Raw genomic sequence first — 6593 nt, forward strand, 5'->3', positions numbered from 1 at the left:
TTAATGCCATACCCCAAGATGACACATATGGCACATCAGGCACTAAGCTTAGTGTGATCCTTCTTAGGGAGGAGGACAAAACAAGTAGAACCAAACACACGGAAGAGAGAGTAATTGGGAATTTGACCATAGAGTTGCTCATAAGGAGAAGTACCAGATAGAAGAAGAGTGGGCATCCGATTCAGAAGATAAGTTGCTGTGAGGATGGCTTCTCCCCAGAAAACAGAAGGAACTCAAGATGACAATAATAGAGACCAAGCCGTATTAAGAAGGTGATGGTGTTTTCTTTCGGCTCTACCATTCTGGGAGAGAAAGTCGATGCAAGAGAATTGATGAATAGTCTCATGTGCGTCGAAAAATGCTACAAACTTAGAAAGAGAGCGCTCCCCACCCAAGTAAGAATTAAGGATTTTAATAGATGCAGAAAATTGGGTTTGAACTATGGCATAAAAAGTTTGATAAATTTTAAAGAAATCAGACTTGTGCGTCATCAAATAAACCCATGTATACCTACTATAATCATCAACAAATGAAACATAATAAATAGAACCAGCTTTTGTTGCAACTGGGGATGGACCCCATAAATCTGTATGAATAAGCTGAAAAGAAGATGAAGAAACATAAATACTTTAAACGGTAATGCAGACATTTTTGAAAGTTTGCAACCATTGCATTCAGAAATGTCACTGATAGAAACTTGACCCAAAGACCCAGACTTAGCTAAAAGTTTAAGACGCTCACTAAACAAATGTCCTAATCTAGAATGCCAAAGATAAAAAGGAGACGACTTTTGATCTAAACAGAAACACGATGCAGCAATGGGAGATGACTTGGTCGGAATGTGTAAGCTTTACAAGGTATAGAGGTCACCAACTCTACAGCCTGGCCCAATCTGCTTCTTGGACTCCCGATCCTGCACAACACAACCAGAGAAAGAAAACATGACATCAAAATCAGAATCAGGCAGCTAGCTAATTGAAAGAAGGCTTAATGTTAACTGAGGTCTAAGGAATATAAAAGCCATTAGAAATAGACAATGAAGTCGACTGGATGGAACCATTGGAAACAACATGCATGGGAGATCCACTTGCGGTGGCAACACTAGGAGAGGTGGGAGGGACACATTTACCAAGGAGAGAGGAATCATAAGTCATATTATGTGAACAACCAGAATAAGAAATCTAAGTGGTCGGCTCTCAAGTGCAAGCAAACTTTACACAAATATAAGGTCGGTGAATCACGAAGTTGCTTTTTATAATGCTATTTCAGACTTTCTAAAGCCTATCTAATTATTTTTTTTTGTTTTTCAGCTTTGATGAGTTAGGCACATTGCTGGGCATTGCTCCTCACAAGGTACAATTCTATGTCCAAATTCTCCCAACACTCGTTTTTATCCTCCTATGAAATCATTGGAATACTTTTTCCATGTCATACTATAGCATTTGTTACCTGAGGCTTGGGAAGGATCCCCCTGGATGGCTTCCGTGAAAGCCTTATACTACTGATACTGCTCAAACATGGGAGGAGAAGAAACGACACCAGAGGTAGGAGCTGCTAAGGCTACAGGAGGGCGATAATGCTGATGTGATGTCCGAGGAACTGAAGGGCCACTTGAATGAGAATTATTGCGGCCCTTAGGCTGAATACGCTTAGGGCATGCATACTTCCAATGCCCTTTCTTATGACAATAACAACACCCATCCGTGGGAATATGGGGTCAAGGCTTGCCCGAAATCTAAGTAAGATGGGATGCCGCAGTGGGTAAAAGTGGTGTCGAGTACTAAATAGGCGGAGCAGGTTGAGCAACAAAGACAGACTGTGAGGGAGATGCTATACTAGCCACTTTGAACCGCGTTTCTTCAGCAATAAGTTCATGAACGGCACCATCCACAAAAGGTAAAGGAGAGCGATGCAGAATTGCCCCACAAAGAGGCCCAAACTGGGCTCGAAGAGCCATGAGGAACTAAACTAGCCTCTTTTTCCCAATATTGCACATAACTATCAAGAGCTTGCAAGTCTGATGGTACCATAAGAGCTAACTGATCCCAATAACTAGTCATCTCATTATAAAAGTCTTGAATAGATTTGTCACCTTGATTGGCATGGCAGATTGACAACTCAAGCTCATACTCCTTAGCAAAATTGGACTCAAGATACATCCCTTTCAAATAATCCCAAACTTTCTTTGCTGTATCATACTTCGAAAAGTTCATACCTATACTTGGTTCTTGAAGAATTATGAAACCAAGTCAAAATACGTGCACTTTCCCTCTCCCATTTGGCTTGGGCAGTTGCATAATCTGCGGCTTTCATATCAACGGGTTTCACAGTGGAACCAGTTATATGTACCCCATACTTTGTCCGGTTATAACATTTTTCATAACAATTGACCAATAAAAAGTGGAGTGATAGGCACCATACACTCCCATGCTTTTGACAGGGATTCAAACATCAGTAACTACAACTAACAATGTTGACTTTCGCCGAGCAAAAAAAAAAAAAACAAGGCTACCATACAAGATACTGTAGGAAAGGTGGTTTCCAGCACAGCACCAGCAACTTAGCATTTGATTCAGAGGACAACCTACTAGACGAATGTCAAAGACTCTAAGACAGCCGGAACATGTGCTAGATCACATAAAGGTTTTCTTAGTATCATCTTAATTTATCTCCAATTCATCCAGGAGTGACTCCCAATATTCAAGATGCATGAAGAAAACTTGAATTTGGCAACTAAACATGAGTCACAAAATAGTGTGCCTCAACTCCCCTCAGGCAATCACAGTTATGTCATCCTAGCATTGCATATATTATGTTGGTACTTGGTCCTTGGATTTGGAAGCATGTCATAGCACAAGTTTAATTTATTCCTCATGCTAGATATTAAAAAGAGAAGTATAACGTATAACATCAACAAGAGAATCATCAACACCTGTTTTTCCTCTGTCCTTACTCTGCCAGTGTTTGGACTCGTTACCTATAGACCTGCTCTCAATCTTCATGATGTAATGGAGTGGACTGCATGAAACAGGAGAGTTCTACCTTCAAACATTCAGTTTTCAAACTGTCTTTGGATGCAGTTATCTACAATGTGTGGTGTGAAAGGAATAGGAGGATCTTTTTTTCCAAGGCAAACACTCTCGGTTCCTTGAATCTCATTTCTTAAGTGGCTACAGATTGGAGAGCCTGCATTATCTCCTGGAGGCATGCGAAGAGTTCCAATGAGAACAGATTGATTTGCTTGACTTGGCATATTCCTCACTATGCTCCCATTGTACTCCCTTGTGCTTGGCAAGTTGTTGTAGCTTTGCCTTGGATCTCATTCTGTTTTGTTTCAGTTGAGGTTGTCTAGTTTGGTTGTTATTTTGCTTGTTTGGTCAGCAGGGGTACGCCCCTTGAGCTTCTATGCTGTTTGGTGTTTCACTGGAAAAGTTATTTCCACGAAAAAAAAATATCAAAAGAGAAAATACACCAAGTGTGACAACCAATTTCATTCCCTTGTCAAATTTATGATCTAACATATTCATCGAGGTTAACTAAAGGATCTAGAACAGATAATTGACCACACACACACAAACAAAAACTCTTGGCACATTCAAGTTCTGCTCATAAACATAAATTTTGTATGTTGAGCATGGAGAATAAGCACAATCCGTGTAATATCCTTAACGACAAAAATAGAATAAAAAATAAGCTTCCAGATGAGGCAACAACTTTTGAAGGGTCAGACTTCAGAGCTAATAACCAATTTTTAAATGTAAGTTTTGCTTATGATAGTTTCTTCATCCATTAATTAGTTCATAAGAGTGGTGAGGAACATGTAGTCTTCAGAAAGATAATAGAAGTATCTTAACACAGCAATGGATCTTCTTTAGGAGGTCATCTTCACGTTGAAAGAAACTCCTGTTCTCAATTCACACATAGATTTCAATATTCATATTATCATTCTTCCGTTGACTTCTTCATCGCATATACTTTTCTATCACGGAAGCGTGAAATCAGGAAAATTAAAAATAAAATAAACACGACACCAGAAAATTAAGAAACCTAAGTACAGGAAATAGGATTGCAATAAGAGGCTTACCTTTAATGCACTATGCTCACGGAAATAATGTTTGCACCTGGTTACACGATCTACAAAAGGCTGCCCACATATTAAACAAGCAAAGGGCAAATATCAGGGCCAGAACCAGATTTTTCATGTAGCGGGGGCAAACTTTATCCAAAAACAAAAACAAAAGTTTCCCTCTTACAATCGAGAAAAGTTGATTTCCAAAAGGACAAAAAGATAAATCATAAGAGGGAAAAACTGGAGAAAAACTACAGCTCTGGGTAAATATTTTGACGAACTTAGTGCTGGCAGTAAATATTTTGACAAACTTTTAATGGTCAGTTGTATGGAAAACTTCCACTACCGGAAAACCATATCCGAAAAAAACAAAATTTTCGGTCAATTGACCCCATTTTGTACCTTCATAACTCTGCCAATGAGAGCAATGACATGTCATCCTCTTCACAACTCTGCTCCAGAAACCCCTCGTCCATATCATCCCCTCCCAGAGCCAAATATCACTATCACTTTTTTAACTTCCACTCACAACTCAGCTGCCATCCCGATTTCTAATCCCCCCGATCATGGATAAACTTACAAGCATCTCCATAACCACAGTAACCAGTTTCCTTATAATCCTTACAAATGTCTGGCTGGTAGTCAAACCTTGTCGATACTCTTATGTGAGCAGAAGCCCTAAGGGGCCCATGTGCCCCACCAGCTTTCTCTGTACAAACCGTTTGCTCCCTTCTGAACCCAGCTCTGAAATCAGTATATTCATGAAGCCCTTTGTAAAGCTTTTCAACCACAGGGCTCGTTCTTTTCCCCTTCAAACCCTGCTTTGCTTGCTTAAGAACTCTTTCTCGCATTTCGTGAGCATCTTTTGAACACTCCGTCTCAGTCTCTAGAGTTGTTGCCCTGCTATCATCTTGGACTAGAATTTCTTTTGACGACTCAAATTGAAACATAAGAGCGCTTGACCCTAGACTGGACTCGGACATGGAGCGCTGGTAATGCGCAGAAAATTTAAGCTTATTGTCAGGCTGTGGAGGCTTTTCCTTGTTATGTATCAGTGGAAACTGAGTCTTAGAATTTTCATCTGCATCTTCATCAACTGTCCGCTTTCGGATGTTTTTGTTCTTTGATGGCTTTCTGAAGAAACTGCAGGCTGTAAGAATATAGAATAAGTATGTATTAAATACTAGTTGGAAGATGAAAGCAAATAAACAGCGACAGGTGAAAAAAGGGAGGAATACTAAATATACCACCATACCTGGTTCAGACTGATTTCCAGGATTGCTTGGGTCTTGCCATTAAAGTTCCACCCAAAGCTCAAAGCCCATACATGCAGACACGGATCTATATATTAGAATTGTTTGCTTTCCCACTCCCAGTACCCTGAAAATACCATAAAGGAGACTGTGAAGCTCTAAAAAAAATTTCGTATGGATATTCTATTTTTCACTTCGTATGCATTCCTCATTTTCCATAGCAATTAAAGTACTAAAATTAAAGTGGATGGCGTAAAAAAACCCATCAGCATTGAGTCAATTAGTGGAATGAAGCACAGGATCTAAAGAAAAACCTAGGCTAGACTAGACTACATTGGTAACCTATCATGCACGGACACAGGAATTCTAAAAAAATGAGGACACGGACATGGCAGGGGACCCACCACATGTATATTTATTTATTTATAATATCGGGGCAGTTTCAGGGACAACTAATTAGACACCTAAAAAAACCACCTCATAGTTTCCGATCAAGTTTTAATGATCCGAGCCGCTCAATGTGATCAGAACGTGATTTTAAGGGTACCCACGAGAAATCAGCAAAAAAAAAGACTGGGAAGAGCTTGATCTGAGCAGTTTTTAGCTTAGATTTGATGAACGGTTCAATTAAAAACTGCTCAAAACAAGCACTTCCCGGTCATATTTTTTTGCTAATTTCTTGCGAGCACCCTTAAAATCACATTCTGCACGCATTGAACGGTTCGGATCATGAAAATTTGATCGGAAATTATGAGATTGAGATTTGGGACATATTTTTAGGTGTTTAATTGGTTGTCCGCAGAATCGCCCCGAATAAATATAGTTTGACACTCAGAAATTTTTAAAAAATTACAATTTGGCCCCAAATTTTGTTTAAAAAATTACAATTTTACCCCCAAATTTTAAAAAAATTAGCCCCCAAAATTTAAAAAAATTTACAGCTTGGCCCATGCCATGTCCCCATTAGTGTCTCCGTAAAAAATTTAAATTAAACTATTGGACACTCCACGTGGCGTGTCCCATACGTGTCCACACCGTGTCCCTGTGTCCAACACGAAGATACGTCAACCTCTAGAGGTGTAGGTGCTTCATAGTTGGTAACAAACTAATCCTTCGTCAAACTAACACTTATTTAAATCTCACAAAGGTGCACGTTAACATATCCGCGAATAAGAATGGGAGAGAGCAGGGAGATAGATACTAGTGAGTAGTGATGCATAGGGCTCAAATTTATCGAATGGCTGTGAGAAAAAGGTAAATGGATTCACGAT

At 39.5% G+C, this 6593-nt stretch overlaps 1 pseudogene; it reads right to left on the reverse strand.

The window, feature by feature from the left end:
• Positions 1–537: 537 nt before the first annotated feature.
• LOC131330858 (zinc finger CCCH domain-containing protein 1-like) lies at positions 538–6286 on the reverse strand (annotated as a pseudogene).
• Positions 6287–6593: the final 307 nt, after the last annotated feature.

Source organism: Rhododendron vialii, chromosome 1a (assembly GCF_030253575.1).
Source record: "Rhododendron vialii isolate Sample 1 chromosome 1a, ASM3025357v1".
NCBI classification, from domain to species: domain Eukaryota; kingdom Viridiplantae; phylum Streptophyta; class Magnoliopsida; order Ericales; family Ericaceae; genus Rhododendron; species Rhododendron vialii.